This window comes from Bos indicus x Bos taurus, chromosome 9 (assembly GCF_003369695.1).
Source record: "Bos indicus x Bos taurus breed Angus x Brahman F1 hybrid chromosome 9, Bos_hybrid_MaternalHap_v2.0, whole genome shotgun sequence".
NCBI classification, from domain to species: domain Eukaryota; kingdom Metazoa; phylum Chordata; class Mammalia; order Artiodactyla; family Bovidae; genus Bos; species Bos indicus x Bos taurus.
The window spans coordinates 52,460,562-52,484,453 of NC_040084.1; the positions used below are offsets into that span (position 1 = coordinate 52,460,562).

At 36.0% G+C, this 23,892-nt stretch overlaps 1 long non-coding RNA gene and 1 other non-coding gene across 2 annotated transcripts in view; both read right to left on the reverse strand.

Moving 5' to 3' along the window:
- LOC113898337 overlaps positions 1 to 23,892 on the reverse strand; it is a 429,587-nt gene that overhangs the window by 307,344 nt on the left and 98,351 nt on the right. The gene's annotated exons all lie outside the window — the stretch shown is intronic.
- LOC113898928 lies at positions 5,413 to 5,519 on the reverse strand. Its single transcript, XR_003512785.1, has one exon. It is a non-coding gene; the product is annotated as a U6 spliceosomal RNA (small nuclear RNA).

Sequence of the window (23,892 nt, forward strand, 5' to 3'; positions counted from 1 at the left end):
TATAAAGTAACAATTTAATGAAGAGCCAACGACTATCATACAAAACTTAGAATTAAATAAAATTTGATTTATATTATCTGAACCTTCCCAAAAAAGTATCTTGGAAAGAAAAACATTGAAACCACAAAAGCAGAATATTGAACACTGTTGAAGCTCTATGATATCTACATGAAGTTCATTATGCTATCTTCTCCTTATTTGTACACATCTTTGAATTTCCATTATAAAGAGAAAAAAGTAAATAATAGTTACAAGTTGGCATACAGTACTTCCAATTCTGGCTAGATGCATTAGATGCACTTTTCTCTATCCCTCCAAGAAGAAATACACAATCTGAATAGACCTATAAAAATAAAATTACATTAGTAATGTAAAACCTAATCTCAAAAACAATCTAGACCTAAATGGCTTTATTTTAAATTCTACCATACATTAATGTGAAAAGATATATGCACTCCAGTGTTCACTGAAGCATTATTTACAATAGCCAAGATATTGAAGCAACCAAGGGTCTCATCAACAGATCAAAGGATGAAGAAGATAGAGTGCACATATATTGGAATATTGTGAAAGTGAAAGTGTTAGTCACTCAGTCATGTCCTATTCTTTGTGACCCCAAGGACTATAGCCTGCCAGGCTTCTCTGTCCATGAAATTCTCTGGGCAAGAATACTGGAGTGGTAGCCATTTCCTTCAGGGGATCTTCCCAACCCAGGGATGAAACCTGGGTCCCCTTCATTGCCAGTAGATTCTTTGCCATCCAAGCCACCAGAGAAGCCCATACTGGAAAATTATCCAGCCATAAAAAACGAAATAAAATGAAATATCACTATTTGTGACAACATTGTTGAATCCACAGAATATTACGCTAAGTAAAATAAGTGAGACAAAGACAAATACTGCATGATCTCACTTATACATGGAATCTAAAATATAAAGTAAAAACAAAACAAAATGAAAATAGACTCAGATACAAACAGCTCTACTATTTAGCAGCTCTGTGAATTTAGACAAATCATCTAATCTCTCTAAGACTCAGTTTTCTTAACTGTAAACTGGAGATAACAATAGTTTCTACTTCATTATATTGTTTCAGAGCATCAGTAATTTAATACCTATAAAGTGCTTAGAACAATGCTAGCATTCAATAGGCACTCAAGGTCGGCTGTTACAATTGTTATTATTATTATTAAATTAGAAATATATTATTATACACCTTATCTTAATTTGGTCTCAGCAATTTGTTCACTCAATAGTATAAAAACAAATATATAATAAAGAAGATGATGAACAGAAAATGTTAAGTCTATGACGGAACATAATCTCCCAAACTATCTGATTTACAGATGAATGGTGATGCTATAACCTTAGAAGACTAATCATGTTATTTTCTGATTTATACTCAGAATCTATAGCCCTAAGTGATCACTTTAGAAATTAAGTCACCATGCTTTTCTATAAATTAGGGTTTAGGAAGAAAAACAAACACATCATGTCCCTTTAAGCAAAATTTAAGTGATATTCATAGTCAACAGGCATAGACTTGCCAGGTGACTCAAATTATAACATTTGGTGCCATCAGTACATTTTCTATGGAAACTAAAATGATCTGAGATACAAAAAAGCATACAAAACCCATCAAAAAACACACTTTTATGAATAGAATCGAAGCTTATCTCTTTTAGCTTTAAACATAAAAAGTCAGGAAAATTAGCAACCATTTTTAAATGAATGATACTTTTTATACTTGAGGATTTATTGAAATGTAATAAATTAAGTCAACTTACATGTTGGACAAAATTTATATCTGTATTGTCTATTTCAATATTTATGCTGAACAGCATCTGATATATTTCCTTTTATTTGATTTTAGGAAGTGTATTGGGTGCCGCTCAAGCAGGAACTATTCATGAGAAAATTTCCACTTGAACCCCATCCATTAAATTTTGTCTCTAAGTGTGGATGCTGTTAAAATGCTACACTCAATACACCAGCAAATTTGGAAAACTCAGCAGTGGCCACAGGACTGGAAAAGATCAATTTTCATTCCAGTCCCAAAGAAGGGAAATGCCTAAGAATGTTCAAATTGCACAATTCACTCATTTCACATGCTAGTAAGGTAATGCACAAAATTCTTCAAGCTAGGCTTCAACAGTATGTGAACCGAGAACTTTCAGATGTCAAGCTGGATTTAGAAAAGACAGAGGAATCAGAGATCAAATTGCCAACATCCACTGGATCATAGACAAAGCAAGAGAATTCCAGAAAAACATCTACTTCTGCTTCATTGACTATATTAATGCCTTCAACTGGGTGGATCACAACAAACTGGAAAATTCTGAAAGAGATGGGAATACCAGACCACCTGACCTGCCTCCTAAGAAACCTGTATGCAGGTCAAAAAGCAACAGTTAGAACTGGACATGGAACCACCAACTGGTTCAAAATTGGGAAAGGAGTACAACAAGGCCATATATTGTCACTCTGCTTATTTAACTTATATGCAGAGTACATCATGTGAAATGCTGGCTGGCTGAAGTTCAAACTGGAATCAAGATCGCCGGGAGAAATATTAATAACCTCAGATGTGCAGATGACACCAACCCTAATGGCAGAAAGAAAGAACTAAAGAGCCTCCTGATGAAGGTGAAAAAGAGAATGAAAAAGCTGGCTTAAAACTCAACATTCAAAAAACAAAGATCATGGCATCCGGTCCCATCAGTTGGTTAGTTAATTAGTTATCACTTCATGGCAAATAGATGGGGAAACAACGGAAATGGTGACAGACTTCATTTTCTTGGGCTCCAAAATAACTGCCGATGGTGACTGCAACCATGAAATGAAAAGACACTTACTCCTTGGAAGAAAAGCTATGACAAACCTAGATAGTGTATTGAAAAGCAGAGATACCACTTTGCCAACAAAGATCTATGTAGTCAAAGCTATGGTTTTTCCAGTAGTCATGTATGGATGTGAGAGTTGGACCACAAAAAGGCTGAACACAGAAGAATTAATGCTTTCAAACTGTGGTGCTGGAGAAGACTCTTGCGAGTCCCTTGGACAAGCAAGGAGATCAAACCAGTCAATCCTAAATGAAATCAACCCTGAATATTCATCAGAAGGATTGACGCTAAAGATGAAGCCCCAACACTTTGGCCACCTGATGCGAAGAGCCAACTCATTAGAAAAGACTCTGATGCTGGGAAATATTGAAGACAGGAGAAGGGTACAGTAGAGGATGAGATGGCTGGATGGTATCATTGACTCAATGGACATGAGTTTGAGCAAACACTGGGTGATGGTAAAGGACAGGGAAGACTGGCATTCTGCAGTCCGTGGAGTCACAATGCTGGATATGACTGAGAGACTGAACAACAACAACAACAAAACAAACAGACAAAAATGTGGATAGGCATTTAAATTTCATAAAATTAAGTATACATATTACTATATTAGATTTATTATAATGCCTCTCATCAGTTCAGTTCAGTTCAGTCACTCAGTCGGTTCTGACTCTGCAACCCCATGGACTGCAGCACATCAATCCATCACCAACTCCCAGAGCTTGCTCTGACTCATGTCCATCGAGTCGGTGATACCATCCAACCTTCTCATCCTCTGTTGTACCCTTCTCCTCCTGCCTTCAATCTTTGCCAGCATCAGGGTCTTTTCCAATGAATCACTCCTTCGCATCAGGTGGCCAAAATATTGGAGCTTCAGCATCAGTCTTTCCAGTGAATACTCAGGACTGATTTCCTTTAGGACTGACTGGTTGGATCTCCTTGCAGTCCAAGGGACTCTCAAGAGCCTTCTCCAACACCACAGTTCAAAAATATCAATTCTTCAGTGCTCAGCTTTCTTTATACTCCAATTCTCACATCCATACAGGACTACTGGGAAAAAACACAGCTTTGACTAGATAGACCTTTGTTGGCAAAGTAATGTCTCTGCTTTTTAATATGCTCTTTAGGTTTGTCATAGCTTTTCTTCCAAGGAGCAAGTATTTTTTAATTTCCTAGCTGAAGTCACCATAGGCAGTGATTTTGGAGCCCAAGAAAATAAAGTCTTGTCACTGTTTGCATTGTTTCCCCATCTTTGTCAGGAAGTGATGGGACCAGATGTGATGATCTTCATTTTTTTAATGTTACGGGGTTTTTTGGGTTTTTTTTATTATTTTATTTTATTTTTTTAACTTTACAATATTGTATTGGTTTTGCCATATATCAAAATGAATCCGCCACAGGTATACATGTGTTCCCCATCCTGAACCCTCCCCCCTCTCCCTCCCCATACCATCCCTCTGGGTCGTCCCAGTGCACCAGCCCCAAGCATCCAGTATCATGTATCGAACCTGGACTGGCGACTGGTTTCATATATGATATTATACATGTTTCAATGCCATTCTCCCAAATCTTCCCACCCTCTCCCTCTCCCACAGAGTCCATAAGACTGTTCTATACATCAGTGTCTCTTTTGCTGTCTCGTATACAGGGTGATTGTTACCATCTTTCTAAATTCCATATATATACGTTAGTATACTGTATTGGTGTTTTTCTTTCTGGCTTACTTCACTCTGTATAATAGGCTCCAGTTTCATCCACCTCATTAGAACTGATTCAAATGTATTCTTTTTAATGGCTGAGTAATACTCCATTGTGTATATGTACCACTGCTTTCTTATCCATTCATCTGCTGATGGACACTAGGTTGCTTCCATGTCCTGGCTATTATAAACAGTGCTGCAATGAACATTGGGGTACACGTGTCTCTTTCAATTCTGGTTTCCTCAGTGTGTATGCCCAGCAGTGGGATTGATGGATCATAAGGCAGTTCTATTTCCAGTTTTTTAAGGAATCTCCACATTGTTCTCCATAGTGGCTGTACTAGTTTGCATTCCCACCAACAGTGTAAGAGGGCTCCCTTTTCTCCACACCCTCTCCAGCATTTATTGCTTGTAGACTTTTGGATCGCAGCCATTCTGACTGGTGTGAAATGGTACCTCATAGTGGTTTTGATTTGCATTTCTCTGATAATGAGTGATGTTGAGCATCTTTTCATGTGTTTGTTAGCCATCTGTATGTCTTCTTTGGAGAAATGTCTATTTAGTTATTTGGCCCATTTTTTGATTAGGTCACTTATTTTTCTGGAATTGAGCTGTAGGAGTTGCTTGTATATTTTTGAGATTAGTTGTTTGTCAGTTGCTTCATTTGCTATTATTTTCTCCCATTCTGAAGGCTGTCTTTTCACCTTGCTTATAGTTTCCTTTGTTGTGCAGAAGCTTTTAAGTTTAATTAGGTCCCATTTGTTTATTTTTGCTTTTATTTCCAATATTCTGGGAGGTGGGTCATAGAGGATCCTGCTGTGATTTATGTCGGGGAGTGTTTTGCCTATGTTCTCCTCTAGGAGTTTTATAAAAAATATGGAACGCTTCACGAATTTGCATGTCATCCTTGCACAGGGGCCATGCTAATCTTCTCTGTATCGTTCCAATTTTAGTATATGTGCTGCCGAAGCGAGCACAATGTTATGTTTTAAGCAAGCTTTTTCATAGTACTTTTCCTATGAAAAAGTAAATGATATTCATAGTACTTTTATTTTTTTTTAGATTCTTCATTGTTGTTTATTTTATTTTATTTTTTAACTTTACAATATTGTATTGGTTTTGCCATATATCAACATGAATCTGCCACAGGTATACATGTATTCCCCATCCTGAACCCTCCTCCTTCCTCCCTTCCTGTACCATCCCTCTGGGTTGTCCCAGTGCACCAAAAATGCAACTAGAAACTCATCCATCAAAAGTTATTGAGCACTTAACTCAAATGAGAAATGATTTTTTAATGATATCATAAATAAAAAGTTCCAGGCCTGAAAAAAAACATTAAAGCATTTTCATTTAAGACTGAGATTAAAGTTGAATTTTACATTGATTCAAAAAAACTGAATGAATTAGTAGTATAAATAATATTGGTAAGAAGGCATTTGGAAAAGAAGATAAATTAATAGGAGTTAAATGATGACCATTCAAAAAATTATCACAAAAGCATGCATTACCCAGTTGCCAGTCAGAGGTCTGAAATAGCATTTTTAAGGGTGTTAATATTGAGTTCACAGATCATCACAGAATGATTATTTATCATATTTCTATGGGAAGAAGGTAGTTGAAAAAATACACCTCACTTAATTATACAAATATCATATTGCTTATTTCCTAGCTCACATTCTATACAAAACACAACACTTAAGAAAAGTTAGGTTTAATTGCCCTTAAACCAATGGCACCTACAACTCAAGTATTTCCTTCATCACACATTGGAATTTAATGTCAATAACTACTAATTTAAATCAATAATTGAATGAAACTTTGTAAAAAGTTTGAAATACAATTTCACTGTTCCACAGAACATTTTAATATCTCAAACTGGGTCAACCATAGTTTATCCTTCAAGGGGGATTCAACAATTTCAAACAATCATATAGGTCCAGAATATGAGGTCACTCATGATTTACAGAGGCAAGGGTCTGACCTCAGACAGGCAAGAGTGAGCTGTTTGAATGGCAAGTAAACCTAGATCTCAGTGTCCAATTTTTTTGCTCTTGACTTACTCATACAAGTAGAGTAACACTTAAGAGTGAGTAAGTGAGTGATTTTAACTTTGCTTCTTTGTGTATATTGGCCATCAGGAAATCTTTAACTGCTAGAAAATAGAATGAAAATTCAAATTCTTAGAATATGACTGTTGTCTGAAAATAAAAGTTTAGAATAAATTAAAGGGTAGAGTGTAGAACGCAACAGGCCAACAGGGAGCCTGAACTTTGGCACTGGTAGATCCACCATAAGTAAGTGTTCCAGTAATGAAAAACTCATTCACCAAGTGATGGGTAGAACTTCAGTAAACAATGGAAATATAGTTAACCTGTTTGTGACTATTCATGGGAATCAAGACACTCAGAAGAAAGCCTGAACGGCCCCTGGAGTGAAGAATAGTTACTGAAGCTTCTTTCATCACAAGCAAAGTTTGGTCAAAGAATTTTAAGAAGTGTTTTTATTCTTTTTGCCAGATAGAAGGCAACGAGGGGAAACAGATTAGGTGCCAAGCTGAAGCATTTTCTTCTGAGTTGAAGAAGATCCTAGAGGAAAAAGACAATAGGTACTCAGTGATATCCAACCCTATCTGAACTGTTTTACTGTTTTACCTCTGAGAACATGCACATCTCAGAGGAAACTGTGAACAGTATAGCAGCTGAAAAATATCAGTTCTTCTGATTGGTGGCCCTGCTGCAGACCTGGTGATTAAGTCAGATTTTTTTTGTCCTTCTTTAAGCCCCAGGATATTAAAGGGCAAACATAAGGACCTCCCACACATGAACTGGCAGTTCAGTGAAAAGTCTTGGGTCATAGCCAATACTTTTGCAGACTGATTTTACAGGTGTGGTGAATGACAAGTGGAACAGAATCTTGCTTTACTGAACATCAGTTAATGATTCTGCTCATCAAAGATACTGCAAAGGGCCATCCGCAGTGTATGACTTTGCATATTTAAGCTGAAATCATGCAGCTTATTTCGAAGGTAGGTGATATTTTTAAGACTCAATAAATCATTTAATTAATTTATTCGTAGAATTTTAAGTTTTAAAAAATTTTTTAGACTTCAATGTATTCCATGAGAAAATATAAAGAATGGTAAATATACATATATGTTACATATATAATATGTGTATATATGCAAAATGTTTACCTTACTGTAGCACAGCTATTGGACTTCCTTGGTGGCTCAGATGGTAAAGAATTTGCCTGCAATGCAGGAGACCCAAGTTCAATCCCTGGGTCAGGAAGATCCCCTGGAAAGGGAACGGCTACCCACTGCAGTATTATTACCTGAAGAGTCCATGGGTTCGCAAAGAGTCAGAAACAACTGAGCAACTAGGCCCATCCATCACTAAACATGGTTATAAAGATCTTCTTTTTTCCCTTGTGGAAAACTTTTACAATCTATTCTTTTCATAACTTTCAAATACACAATTTGGTATTATTAACTATAGTCACCAATGACTCATTTTTTTTTATAACTGGAAGTTCATACGTTTGATCCTCTTCACCAACCCCAGCCACCTCCTACCCCTCACCTCTAGCAACCACCAGTCTGTTATCTATATTTATTAACTCAGTTTTTTCAGTTTTTTCTTTAGATTCAATATCTAAGTGAGATCATATGATATTTGTCTTTTTCTGTCTGACTTATTTCACTTAGTACAATGCCCTCAAAGTTTTCTTTAGTAAACATTTCTTTTAAATGTACTATATTCCATCTAAAACTACATTTTTATTCACAATACTCTTTCCACATTTTTTTCCCTTTCTTTCTGGCATCCTGGAAAAATAGACTGCATTTTGATGAATGGTACCCTCATATTTACTTGCAATCATTTGTTCTCAAACATCATTTCTACTCCCACACAACTGGGAGACATGACTCAGGCAGAAACAGCAGCTTGCTAGGCAGTGATTTTGAGATCACAGAGAAAAATACACTTCTAAAGACTCAATCCCATGATTTTGAAAATAAATAAATAATCTCAATAATAGGAAAAGGTAACTCTTCAGAGTAGACTATAAAAGGTCATTTTAAAAATGTCTGGCCTGCTATTCTTTTTATTTGGGTTTTATTTTGAAAAGGAATTTGTGTGTGTGTGTGTGTGTGTGTGTAGTTACATGCATATTATATAAACATTTTTAAAACTTTTCTTATTTCTGTGTCTTTTTTACTTATGAATATGTAAATATTTCAGGATTAAACTGCCTGAAGGTATAAATGCAAACATTAAAGATTTACCTAAAATATAAAAAGCACAACAGCAATAGCCATCATCATATATTACAACACCAAGCAGCACTTGTAAAGATGCTCCCAACCTCAATAGGCTGGATTTCCCTGCCAAGAATAATTAAGGCTTCCACCAAACTCCACAATTCTTCCTGTCACCAGGTAATGAACCTCAGAATTAATTTCCACAGTGCTGTCGCTACAGTGAGTTGTCCATATAGAAAAAAGATCTAAACTGTTTAGGAATTTATAGATAATAACTGATGCCTTGAAACACACTTAGAAACAAACACTGAATGCACTAGCATTAGCAAATATCCACTAAATATTGTATTTATATTAAAAGTCCATGGTCTCGCAGGTATTACACCAAAAGCAATGCAAGTCTTTTGTCTTCTCAATATAATGCATAGGGATGGTGCGGTGGGTTAAGGAGTTGTTTTTATGTTTTTGGTGATGACAGTGACAGCCGATAAGATAGAGGAGCCAAGTACAGAAATCACTTTAAAAGTAAAAATATAGTTTAGATTATATTTGTTGGTCAGGTATATTGAGTACCTCCTGTCAGTGGTAGGAGAATTTCTCTGGGAAACTTTGGGTTAGCCACATACTAAGCCAAATACTAATATGTAATTATACCAGTGCCACCACCCTGCAAGAGCACTGCACTTTACAGCCTCCATTGGGCTTTCAAACTCATGCATTCTCTGTATCCTTATGTTCATGACATCAGCTCTGTGAATTAGTATCACAATTGTCCTCATTATGCAGATGAGGAAACTGAGACTCAAAGACATCAGTTTATTCCAAGCAACCAACATATACAAGAAGATAATTTTGCCTAAGTTTCTGTTAGGTAGTTAGAATGGAAAAAGGAGCCCCAAATGGTGGCTAGACAAAGAAAGAAAAATGGCTAAAAGACAAAGAAGGGAAAAACCCGAGAAAATAGAACAAAGGAAGGTCCGAGGACTGGAGTGAGGACTTCAGGTAAGACAAACAGCCCTCCTAGCTGCCCCAATTTACACAGTGCAAGCTCAGGGAGAGCAGAAAAACACATAAAAAGAAGAGCCATAATTGGGCCAGGGGCTTCTCTTCTCTTCACGTCTTTTGGATCAGCCAGCCCTCGCGCCTCGAGGACGTATTTTCCTTTGCTTTCTAAAGAAAACTGATCTGTAACTCGGAGCTATAACACTGGTCTGTCTGAGGAAATTACACGGGACTGTAACACTGGTCTGTCCAAGGGCTGTAACACAGGTCCATCTGTCACTTCAAATTTTTGATAGGACAAGACAGAACCGAGGAAATGACACACTCCCCCAACATTTCCATACCATATTCTGAAGTCCCATGGACCTGACCTGACCTGTTACACAGACTCTCAATGGGACCCGGCTGCTCTACAGCTTGAGACTATTTCACCTTCCAAGTCACACTGCTGCCTATACACAGAAAACTGTAGTAGGTAAAGCACTGGTTTCACTACTTTTTGGTTAGGTGAACCTTTGGCAGATACCTTAAATTCTAATCCCCAGAGTTTGTAATAGATACCTTACAAATAACTTTGAAAATTAAACAAAATGCTCTTTTAAAATATTGCTTTACAAATCATGAAATGCCTCATAAAATTTCATCCATTCAGTCAGTCTACAAATATTAAATGTCTTCTGTGTGTCAGGCACTATAAATACAATGATTACCAAAACAAACAGGGTTATTTCCCCCCTGATGCTAGATGATGGTTACTAGTCTAGATGATGGTTGTTAGTAATTATAACTTGATTAGCACACTTAAACAGAAATCTGTAATAAAGTAGCATTTTCATAAAACCAATCTCAGAAGCAAACTGAGTAACTGAAAGAACACAGACTATGTGAGAAGAAATTTTCCTTTTATTACCATACCAGCTTGATGTTTATTGTACAGTGTCCTGTTTTAAATGCATAGCAAAGGAATCATGTGAACAATTTGGTAATAATTCATAGGCAAGCTACAAATATGGTGAACTGATTGGAAAATAATAGCTATAGAAAATGTTTAAAGGGACCAGGCTTTTAAACCTAGAAAACAGAAAAATCAAAAGAAACTTAATGAGCATTATTACGTAAATTCAGCAACATAAATTCTGCTTCTTTCTGTCTCCACCGAGAACAAAGGCTCAAGTTGAAGCATAAAGGATTGGTTTGACTGAGGGGTGAGAGGTGTCTTATTGCAAGAGTTTTCAAATTATTACCCTAAAAATTAAATCAAAGAATGTTTTTCCTTACTTTAGTAATAGATGACATTTTCTTGTATCAGAAATTGTGTGGATATAGGGGAATAAACTCAATGATTTCTCGAGGTCCTACAAGACCTTTAGTTGGTCCTTATTTCCCTACAATTAAGCAAAAGGATCCATTATCTTCATTTAAATGTATTATGAAAAACAGTGGGACAGGAAAAGAGCAACTGGGTTTAACAATTGTGTTCATTTTCATGAAAGAACACATGGAAATCAGACAATTGTGCTACCTGCCCTCAGATGCCAACACCACAAAGAACTGGTTTAAATGAGAACACGGAAGATTAGATGACTCCTAAATACTAGGCAGAGAAAAGCAGAGCAGGTCAGCGAGCACATGTTTAACATTAGCAGAGTTGGACAACTGAGAACAGTACCAAAGAGAAGCAGATTATGTTTTGACAGAAGACACTTACAGTTCCAAAGATATCACATAACTTTTTAAGGTAAATTTTTAATCTGCTTTTCCATTACATTTCCCATAGTACCAAATGTAGAATGTCAACCCAACATCATGGATTTTATGTTTACTTACTCTCTCTCTTTCTCCCTCTCTCTTTAATTTGTCTGGAAAACAGACAGCAATCTGAGTAAATGCCTCCTCACCCCCACCAGATGCCCATCAGTTCTAGGATTTGATTGCTGTGGAATGCAATATTCTAACTAAATATTCTAAATAAATATCTAAATAAATATTCTAACTAAATCTCTAGTAGATCCATAATATCTATTTCAGAAGTTCTTGGACAATTATTGTGCAGGAATTTCATTATATTCTATTTAATTGTACTTCCACCTCTTTTTAAAAAAGGATTTGAGATAGTTTGCAGCAAGAGACATCATAATAACATTAAGAAAACAGACATTATAAAATCAATAAAAGGGGAGAAAGAGAAATCAAGTTTTATAGGATGTCGTGATTAACCTTCAAACTGGGTTCCTGGCACCCAGAGCAAAAAGAGAAATACAACACACAACATAATAAAGACCTATAATAAACCCAGTGAAGAAAAGTCCAATTCCATAAGGAAAAACGCTTCTTATAATACTAGATCACTGGTTACAATTTTTAGGAAACTAATAAGATTGTATGTTCACTGAATATAATCTGAAGAGTATCAATAATATAAAAATGGAGGAAAAATTAAATATCTAAAACCTTACCCTCAGAAGCAATTATTTTTTAATCATTTCAATATATTTCCTGCCAATCTCTTTTTGGTGCATTTTAAATGAATGAGATCAAAGTATATAATTTTGAGATCTATTTGTTTCAGGTAACATGATAGTAAATTAAGGCATAGTGTTTTTTAATGAGTGCATAAAGCTTCATTACTGGACGTCAACCATTCCATTAATATAAGAGGTTCACATTATTTGTAAAGTTCTGCTATTATAAATAATGCTTTATTGAACATCTTTGTGCATTAACCTTTAAATGTATATCTGAGAATTCCCTTTGGAGACCTTCCTGAATTTGAACTTACTTGGTCAATAAATATAAACACTTTTAAAATTCTTCATATGCTTTCCTGTTAGAGACAATTGTTCCAAATTGAGAGCTATGTGGCTATGCAAAAGAATGAGGAAGATCACTATGAACTGAACTGATATGGAATGATTTTCAGAAAATATTGCTACATGTTTTTAAAGTACAAAAGTTTGTATATATTTACAAATGCAATTTTTCTTCTTTTCCTTTCTTTGTTATCCAGGGGGGAAAAAATCAAAAATTGAAAATTAGCATTTTACAACCCTCATAACAGAGATTGAAACAGGCAGAAGTGAAGTGAAATGAAGTCGCTGAGTCATGTCCAACTCTTTGCAACCCCGTGGACTGTAGCCCACCAGGCTCCTGTGTCCATGGTATTCTCTAGGCAAGAATACTGGAATGGGTTGCCATTTCCTTTTCCAAGGGATCTTCCCGACCTAGGGATCGAACCCAGGTCTCCCACATTGCAGGCAGCCCTCTGAGCCACCAGGGAAGCCCAAAACAGGCAGAACCAGGTGCTAAATCTCAGGGGAATTTTTATGAGGAATAGAATATTTGTGTGATCTTAAAGTGTTTCTCCACAGAAAAAAATTGTAATATTTATGCAATGTAGAAATCAGACCATTCTTTTTTTTTAAAGCAAGTTTTTCTAAATAACTTCTTAAATTTATTTATTTATTTACTTTTGGCTGTGTTGGGTTTCCCTTGCTGCATGGGCTTTTCTCTAGTTGCTGAGAATGGGGGCTCCTCTCTAGTTGCGGTGCCCGGGGTCTTCTCTTGTTGTGGTGCATGGGCTCTATGGTGAACAGCCTTCAGTAATTGAGGCAAGTGGGCTCAGCTGTTGCAGGTCCGGGGCTCTAGAGCACAGGCTTAATAGTTGTGGCACTCGCACTCGGGCCTAGTTGCTTTGCAGCATGTGGGATTTTCCCGGATCGGGGATTGAATTCATTTCCCCTGCATTGACAGGCAGACTTTTTACCACTGAGCCACCAGGGAAGCCCAAAATCAGACCATTCTTCACAGGTAAACAAAATTAACATTACCAATGAGGGTCAGGTGGACATCATGTGCCTTCATATGTAATCGTCTGAGAAGTATGCATCACATAAAAGACATTTAAACTGAGAATCAGAGAAGGCAATGGCACCCCACTTCAGTACTTTTGCCTGGAAAATCCCATGGACGGAGGAGCCTGGAAGGCTGCAGTCCAGGGGGTAACAGTCGGACACGACTGAGCGACTTCACTTTCACTTTTCACTTTCATGCATTGGAGAAGGAAATGGCAACCCACTCCACTGTTCTTGCCTGGAGAATCCCAGGGACGGGGAAGCCTGGTGGGCTGCCGTCTATGGGGTTGCACAGAGTCAGACACGACTGAAGTGACTTAGCAGCAGCAGCAGCATTGACAGGCAGATTTTTTACCACTGAGCCACCAGGGAAGCCCAAAATCAGACCATTCTTCACAGGTAAACAAAATTAACACTACCAGTGAGGGTCGGATGGACATCATGTGCCTTCAGATGTAATCGTCTGAGAAGTATGCATCACATAAAAGACATTTAAACTGAGAATACAGAATCTAATAATGAGGATCATTCAATAGGCACACAACATAAGAAATGTTCTTAAAAAAAAAAAGGACAGCTTATATTCTTCAAAGATGTCAGAGTCATAAAAGACAAAGTAAGGGCTATGACATATTCCAGATTAAAGAAGCTAATAGTGAAGGACAGGGAAGCTTGGCGTGCTGCAGTCCATGGTGTCACAGAGTGAAACATGACTGAGCAACCAAACAATAACAAAGAAAGCTAATGAGACATGAAAACTAAATGTAATACTTGGTCTTGATCGGAGGATCCCATACTGAAGGGGGCAGAAATCATTCTAAAAGACATGAATAGACATTTCTCCAAAGAAGAAATGCAGATGGTCAGGAGGCACATGAATAGATGCTCAACATGACTAATTATTAGAGAAATGCAAATCAAAACAGCAAGGTATCACCTCACACAGGTCAGAATGGCCATCATCAAAAAAATCTACAAAAAATAAATTCCGAAGAGGAGGTAGAGAAAAGGGAATTCTCTTGCACTGTTGGTGAAAGTCACTCAGTCATGTCCAACTCTTTGCAACCCCATGGATTATACGGTCCATGGAATTCTCCAAGCCAGAATAGTGGAGTGGGTAGCCTTTCCCTTCTTCGAGGGATCTTCCCAACCTAGGTCTCCCGTATTGCAGGTGGATTCTTTACCAGCTGAGCTACAAGGGAAGTGCACTGTTGGTAGGAATGTAAACTAATATAGCCACTGTGGAGAACAGTATGCAGGTTCCTTATAAAACTAAAAATAGAACTACCATATGACCCAGCAATATGACTACTGGGCATACACCCAGTGAAAATCATAATTCAAAAAGATATAAGCACGCCAATGTTCACTATAGCACTATTTACAATACCCAGGGCATGGAAGCAACCTAAATGTCCATCAACAGATGAATGGATAAAGATGTGATATATATACAGTGGACTGTTAGTCATAAAATGGAGTGAATTTGGGTCATTTGTAGAGATATGGATGGAACTAGATCCTGTCATACAGAGTGAAGTAAGTCAGAAAGAGAAAAACAAATATCATACATTAATGTGTATACGTGGAAACTAGAAAAATGGTACAGATGAATCTATTTGCAGGACAGGAATAGAGATGCAGATATAGTGAATGGACATATGGACACAGCGGAGAAGGGGACAGTGGGACAAATTGGGAGATTAGGATTAACATATATACACTACCGTGTGTAAAATAGTTGGTGGGAACCTGCTGTATAGCACAGGGAGCTCAGCTCGGTGTTCTGTTATGACCTAGATGGGTGGGATGAGGGGGGATGTGTGGGAAGGAGGTTCAAGAGGAAAGGGATACATGTATACATATAACTGATTCACTTTGATATACAGCAGAAATGAACACAACATTGTAAAGCAATTATACTCCAATAAAAAAAAAACCAATGCAGCCAATGGGGAAATTATAAAATGAATGCTAAGTCAGATAAAATAATAACATTAATATTAAATTTACTAAATTTTATAACTGTATTGTAGATATGTAAGAGAACATTGCTATTCTTAGGAAATATACTCTGAAGTGTTCAGCTCAAATAGTTCCACAAAACAATTTTAAAGCGATTTGGATAGAATATCAATAATAGATAAGCCCAGGAAAAAGTTATGCAACTGTTTTTTTTTTAACACAAATCACATTCTTGCAGCTTTTCTATAAGCTTAAAATTATTTGCTAATATAAAGTTTTAAAATGACAGTTTCAATTTACTCTGCCACTAACAATTGCTGAATGTACCTTCATTTCTTCCTTCCCAGCAGAGTATTGTTTTTTATAATCTGCTATTTTGATAGGGATAAATAGTATTAATGTGTATTTGTTACTAATGAGGCTGAAAATGTGTTCATATCTATTGGCAATTTATATTTTAATATATAAATGATCTATTTCTTTTTCATTTCCAGGCACAATTTTCTTAAATAAAAGACTAGCTTCGGTGCTCTGGGACAACCCAGAGGGATGGGATGGGGAGGAAGGTGAGAGAGGGGTTCAGGAAGAGGGGGACACATGTACAACCCATGGATGATTCATGCTAATGTATGGCAAAAACCACCACAATATTGTAAGTAATTAGCCTCCAATTAAAATAAATTAATTAATTTTTAAAAATAAGTAAAAATAAATTACAAAAAAAAAAAGACTATAGCTTCCATTAAACTACATTGACTGATGAATGTCAGGAACAAAATCTTCAACATTTCCAAAGAAAATTGAGATTTGGATTTTATAGGGCTGTTTCCCTCAGGAAGTTCAATAATGTTGAAAGAATAATTTAATGTAGGTAAGGGGTCACTCAGCGAAAAGTCAAAGCAGGTATAATCCCGTCCAGAGGGGCCTGTTTTCACTTTGTAATTACCCATGCACTCCCGGTAGACTGCCACTAGGTGGGGGTAGTGCTCAGTGTTGTAGTCTCAGCAGCCGGAACTCCATTTCCTAGTATCTAAGCCGTCATTCATTTGTTCAATGAATCTATGAATCTCTTTGCCAGGTTCTGTGCTGGACTGCTGGTTCTTTGAATCCACTGGCTCATGTATTTTAAAGTATAGATTGTTAGTATTATAATCAGAACTAATTTCCTTTTTGAAAGTCTTTTCAAATGGAATGTAATTATTATTTAAATAAATATTAAAAATGCTTTAAATGTTTCCCATGATACTTAATTGATATCTTGCCTGACTAAATATTAGCTATACAATTAGCAGTTCAGTCTAACCCTACAGACTCCCAAACTGAACACACTGTATTTTACCCTGGACTCTTTAGCCTGAGGTTAATTTCCCCTTTGTTGGGTTAGTGATCTATCTTCTCCCAGTTTAAGAAACAGGCCTCAAAGGAAATGAGGTGGTACATCCCTGTCTAAGGGTTCCAGTAATGTCGTTCACCTCACAGATCTCAAATCTACTCTCAGATACACATCAAAAACCTGATACACGTCAAAAACCTAAGAAAAGCATTTATGGCCAAGGAACAGTCCCTTTTTCTCCCTATCAAAAGGAGTCATTCATCAACTTGTTATATATAAAGAATTTCCTTTTCTTTATGACATTGGCTCCTTCCATCAGAAAATGTTTCATTTAAATATTAATCAAATTATTTATTAAACAGATTACAATTCATAGCATTTAGCAACAGGACTCACATTTTAACTGGACAAACAAATGTTAATACTTTTAAACAATCTGAGTATCAGGAAAGTCAGAGGATGACAAAAAATTATCATATTATACCTTCTATGACTTGAATTTTAGTATATTTGATAGACCAAGAAAGTGTTGTGAGATATTAGGCAAATATAAATAATTCTTTTAATAAATACTTTAATTTTAAATAAGGCAAGCAGCAAGCAATCTGACTTTCTTTACTGAGAGGTTTTCTTTTATAAGTTACCCACTCATTCTTATGTCTTTTAATGCCCCACTTGTGTGATGTGTGCTCAAAATTTATCCATTAAAAAATCTATATACATAATGGCATTGAGTTAAATAATAAAATATCATTTGCATAAGCATCACTGACTCAATGGACATGAATTTGAGCAAACTCCAGGAGATAGTGGAGGACAGAAGAGCCCAATGTGCTATATATATAGTCCATGGGATCAGCAAAGAGTCAGACATGACTGGAAAACAACATACTTGCAAATGAGTTGATCATTTGTGTCATTCTCAGGAGATTTGTCTTCATTAACCCATTTCTGCTCCTCTGTATTTTCCCTCCCTATTTCTTGCTCCCACATCCATAGCCCTCTTAGCCACCTATGTGTCTATCTTCAGTTTACCTCCTCTACCCTCTGCCCTGCCTCAACCTAAAACTTCATTATCTCTGTCTCAAACATTTAGTGGCCTCCTAAAGTCTCTCCTGGAATCAGAAAAAATAAAGCATGCAGCCAGCTTACTAAGATCCCCGTAGTAGTCCTCCAAAGACAGGAGAAAAAATTGTATTACTATTGCCACAAACCATTGGTCAATTAATCTGTTGATAAATAGGCCTTGTTTTATCACTTTTAGTTTTATAAGATTCTATTGTAGTGAATGAAGTAAAGTGCACAAGTTCCTGCCTTCATTTTCACCTTTCTACCATCCCTTCTTCACACTTCAGAATTAGAGGCTTCTTTATAAAATTTAAGAATGATCAGTCAGGTCTATCTCATGCTTCAAACCCTTCAACGGTTCCCTGTTAACCTTGAAATTAAGTTCAAATTCCATAACAGTTACAAACCCTTTAAAAAAATCTGGCCTGTTTAGTATTGCAGCTTCACTTCTCTTCACTCATCTCTGTCTCCTACTTACCACTGTAGACATACCAATTTCCCTTAAGTATCATGCTTCTTCTGGACTCTTAAGTTTTTTCACAGATATACTACCTATCATAAACATGCTACTTAATTTTACATCTTTCAAAAGTCCACCTTGGATATTCTTCCATGAAGCCTTTCCTAATCTTGCTAATAGTTAATTATTTTGTCCTCTGCTATATCCCACATATTATATTATTTCGTTTTCTACACTGCAATATAATTAATATACATTTCTACATCTGATACCCGATTATACTGCTGCTGCTGCTAAGTCACTTCAGTCGTGTCCGACTCTGTGTGACCCCAGAGAGGCAGCCCACCAGTCTCTGCCGTCCCTGGGATTCTCCAGGCAAGAACACTGGAGTGGGTTGCCATTTCCTTCTCCAATGCATGAAAGTGAAATGTGAAAGGGAAGTCACTCAGTTGTTCCGACTCTTTGCGACCTCATAAACTGCAGCCCACCAGACCTCTCCATCCATGGCATTTTCCAGGCAAGAGTACTGGAGTGGGGTGCCATTGCCTTCTCCGATACCCGATTATAGTCCCTTAAAAAGACAGGAACTAAAAGTTACATATTGTACCTATATAGGATAGTGCCTGACCCCTAACAGGGGCTCAACATCAGTTTAATTTGAACTAACAGTGCTACTCCATAATAAGTTTAATGAAGAATCTCTCCCATGAATAATTACATTAACAGTTTAATCTATTTCTGGCCAGCCTGGTTCTCATTGCAAAAAGAAACATCCTATTTCTGGTTTGCATTTACATCACCTTTATTACACTCAATATTAACATGGTGAAACCAACAATGGAGAGTTATGCTTAATAGTGCCCTATCCATAGTCCCAATTATACTTTATAATTGTTCTTTAATATAATGGAAGTAATAACAATTAATAACATTCGTTATTATTAACATCAAGTATTTATTATGTGTCTGACATTGGACTTTGTGCTTTTATATGATTATCTAATTCAATCTTCAAAGCAACTCTTTCCCATTCCTTATTTAAATAGACCTGTGTTGATGTGGCCTCCAGGTCACTTTGGAAATAAATACATTAATCAGTTATTTATTTTGCGGCAATACACATAAATTGTCTTCAGAGAGCATCTGTCTAGTATCCCCAAGGAGAATAAATCAGAACACAGACATGAAAATATATTTAAGACTTTTCCTAAAGTATTTGTTTCAGGGGAATTTAATGTCTTTGCGCAGTGAGTCTTTCAGGCTCTCTTTAATACATGAGTGAATTAAAAGCACGAACAAATGGCGACGCTGCAAGCATGGTGAGTTTATTGACTTTTGTCATGTAGGAATATCTACTGGATAGGACAGTTAGTGGCAGAAATGCCTGGTGTGGTAGTCTCTGCCTTGTTTGACATAGTGATGTAAAAATGAGTATTATTGATTAATTTTTTTAAAAGACAATTTTCCAGAGACTAGATTAGAATCTGAAAATGCTATTAACCTCACAGCAATGGAAAAGACTAACTCCGTTTGATGAAAGCAGCTAAAGAGAAATTCAGGTTAGGGGCCAGTAACCTCAGAAAAATTAGTTCATTGTACCAGTTGCAGTGGCAAGCAAATACGGTTTTGAACATCCCAATTGGATTTAATGTTTCTGGACGCTCTCACACACCACCGGGATAATATGTGCATGAGGGTCAAATTTTTAAAACATTCTCTTTTTTGTCTGCAGGGTTAAGAGAAGAAAACAAGGAAAAGATAATGCCTCATGTTTATATACTCATTGTTTGTCAAATAAGAATATTCTTCCTCAAATGAAGAAGAATCCTTTTGAACTTTACCAACTCAAGCATGTAGCTTAATGATTATTTGCATAGGAATATTTTTATTTTTTGCTTATTTTATTTAGATGAATTGTTTGTTTGGGGGATATTCTTAGAATAAGGAATTTTCACTGATTCCAACAGAGAACTAGAATTATAAATGATAAAAGTATAAGATTAAAATTGTCAATGATGTGAACTGATTTAAAAAGAGGAAATCTGCTAGTAAAAATAGAATAAAAGTAGCTGAAAATACATATGTATTATATGATGAGTTGTAGGGCAGAGTTTAAAACATTTGAGTTTTACAAATTTTATTGTTTACTCAAATTAACTAGTCAAAAATTAATGTTCTGTGCTTATTAGATATGCAGCTAATTCTTTTATTATAAGTATACTCTCATTTTCATCAAAGTAAGACAGTTTCTAGCAAGAGAAAAGAAACATTTTAATGCTAATTGTTAAAGTGAGTTAAAAGCAGCAACAGTAATGATAAATTGAGTTAACATGTAAGAATCACTGGTTAAAAACATTAGATGATGACTATGAACATATTTTTATCAAAAAGATTATATTTAAATATACAAATATTTACAATTCAAAAGAACCAAATTAAGAGAACCTCAAAATAAAAGAGGAAAGGATATAAACCAACTATCCACTCAACAGATGATAATTTGCACATAGGTATATTTTTAATTATAGTGATAATACAATAATTTCATCTTAGTGATTTTTATTATATTATACTGATAATAAAAATAACAATCTTCACTAATAATCAAAACACAAAGCAAAACATCAGTGTGGTACTACTTAAAGAAACTAACAAAATTTCAAAATATTGGTAATTCCTATAGGTAGGAGACTATGGTGAATTGACAATTACACAATCCTTTCAGAAAGCAATGTAACAAAAATCAAAAAATATTTATATGCTTTGATACTGTAAAACCACTCTTCACAACTTATTTTTAAAAATAATCCAAAAGAGAGAAAAGGTACACAAATGAAAATGTCCCCAGTGTCCAACAATATGGAAATGATTAAATTAAGTAAGCTATATCAACTCACAAGGACATTGTACAAGTAGAACTTATAAAGTCTATGGCAACATGAAAAAATATTTATCGTAAAATAGGTTAAAAAATAAAAATATATATCTATAGTACAGTTATAATTATATAAAAACTACTTATATATGAGATACCAGAAAAAAGGGTGAAAAATTAAATGCTAATTATTTTAGATCTTAGATAACAAGTTAAAGTCTAATTTACATAAAACATTTTATATCTGATATTAAAATGCTGGCATTCACTACAGCAATATCAGGACATTAATAGAACCAGCTTAAGCCTTCCCTCCAAGTTCTTCAGAGTAGGGCAGCCCAATAATTTATCTTGGCTTCAGGCAACTATCTCATCTGTGAAACAACAGGAATTGTATTGGACCTGTGAGTCTCATACTTTTTTAATCCTGAAAATCTTTATTAAAACTAAATCTTCTACAAAACGGGTGAAAGTAGAGTGCCTGTGGCTAAAGCATAAGGAGAGCGTGACGCTCTGCAGAGGGCTCCGTCCTTCTCCCCTCCCTAAACTCCACCTCTGGAAGCGATCTGTAAGAAGGCTCTGAGAAACCCCAGTCAAAGCTAACTGATTAAGTACTTTAAGGGTCCTTTTTAAGCTAAAATATAGGTATTGAAATTGTACAGTTCTCTTCTGTTATATTTTTTGTGTGTGTTAGATCCTCAAATAGATTGTAAAGACTTTTATGTTAGAAACTGTCCCTTATAAACTAGCTTGAAAGGTGGAAGTGTTAGTCACTCAGTCCTGTCCAACTCTTAGCGACCCCATGGGCTATAGTCCACCAAGCTCCTCTGTCCATGGAATTCTCCAGGCAAGAATACTGGAGTAGGTTGCCATTCCCTTCTCCAGGGGACCTTCTCAATAAACTGACTTAGCCTCATCTAAATTTACTTTGCTATATCCATTCAGAGAAAGAATCACTGAATGACAAAAAAAAAAACAGAATGAGAAAATTTTAATATCAGCATTTTTTATTTTGCAACAAAAAACAAAGTCCAGCAAAAGTTGTCCCGTCTTCTGGCTAATCAAACTTACACAGAAACACATGGATAGGAAATTTTTAAAGACTTAAATGCAATTAAATTAGAATAATAAAGGCACATGGAGAACTATTTTCTGAGATAATAGCATTAAAGAGAAAATCCATGTTTTGGATAGAGGTACTCTTGCTTCCTAAAATTCTCACGATACTTTTAGTTCATGATTTTGATGGAAGCAAAGCAGGATTACTTCTAATATTGAAGTTTATTATTTAAAAATCCATAAGCAGAACTGCAATAACCCCTAAAATCTGATGTGGTTGGCCTGATGGTTTCAGCAAGTGAGACCCTGTGACATAAGATTGCTCTCTCCTAACACGTTTAAAATTCTTACCATTAGAATCATTTTCTTGGATAGATGATTAAGAAGACCACAGAGAATACACGTATTTTCTAGCAAGTAGAACTTCCATTAATCTTCCGTCATATGTTGGTTTCTTGGATTAGCTAGTTGTCCTCCAAGAATATATAAAGAACCCAAGGTTAAAGATTAGAAAAGAGAGAGCTGGGTTAAGGAAAAAAACAAAAACATAGCAGGACCAAACTCTGGTAAAAAAAAAAAAAAAAAACAGAGCAAAAACTGTCTAGAATTTTGGAGGGTCTAGAATAAATACTTGGAAAGGAACAGATGAAAGGGAAAATTCTGTTTATCAAAATGGGAAATGGGAGTCAATAACAGCCAGATCATTTAAGAAATATATTGATAACTACCTTTTTAGCTGTATGACTCTTTCTGAGATCATTTATTGGGAACTTTAGTTTACTGTAATTACAACCCTAACACTTTAACTTAAACACTCTCTTATTTAACTATCTAAATTTTACCAACAATAAAGATGAAAATAATCATAAGCTTGCCAGTCAGGCAAGTCAGAAATAGAAATTCCAGCTCTATCTCTTACTAGTTATGTAATCACTCAAAAGAGCAATTTAGGGACTTTCCTAGAGGTCCAGTGGCTAAGACTCTGCCATCCCAATGCAGGGGGCATGGGTTTGATCCCTGTTCGGAGAAACTAGGTCCCACATGCTGTAACTAAAGATCCTGCATGCTGGAACTAAGACCTGGCACAGCAAAATAATTTTTTTTTTAAAAGAGCAGTTTAGCGTATAGATTGAGCCTACTGATTCATGATTCAATTCTTTCAAAGTCCAGGGATGCTACTTATCATGTGTGTTAAGTAACTTAACCAGGATTGAGCCCCTAATTCTCCATTTCTTTATTTTTAAATAAGGTTTGATGATGATGATGATGATGATGATAATGAAGATACTACATAAATATAACTAACTAAAGCTCTTTTCACACTTTCTAACATATGGTGGTGGTGATGGTTTAGTAGCTCAGTTGTGTCCAACTCTTGCAACCCCATGGACTGTAGCCCTCCAGACTCCTCTGTCTATGGAATTCTCTAGGCAAGAATACTGGAGTGGGTTGCCATTTCCTTCTTCAAGG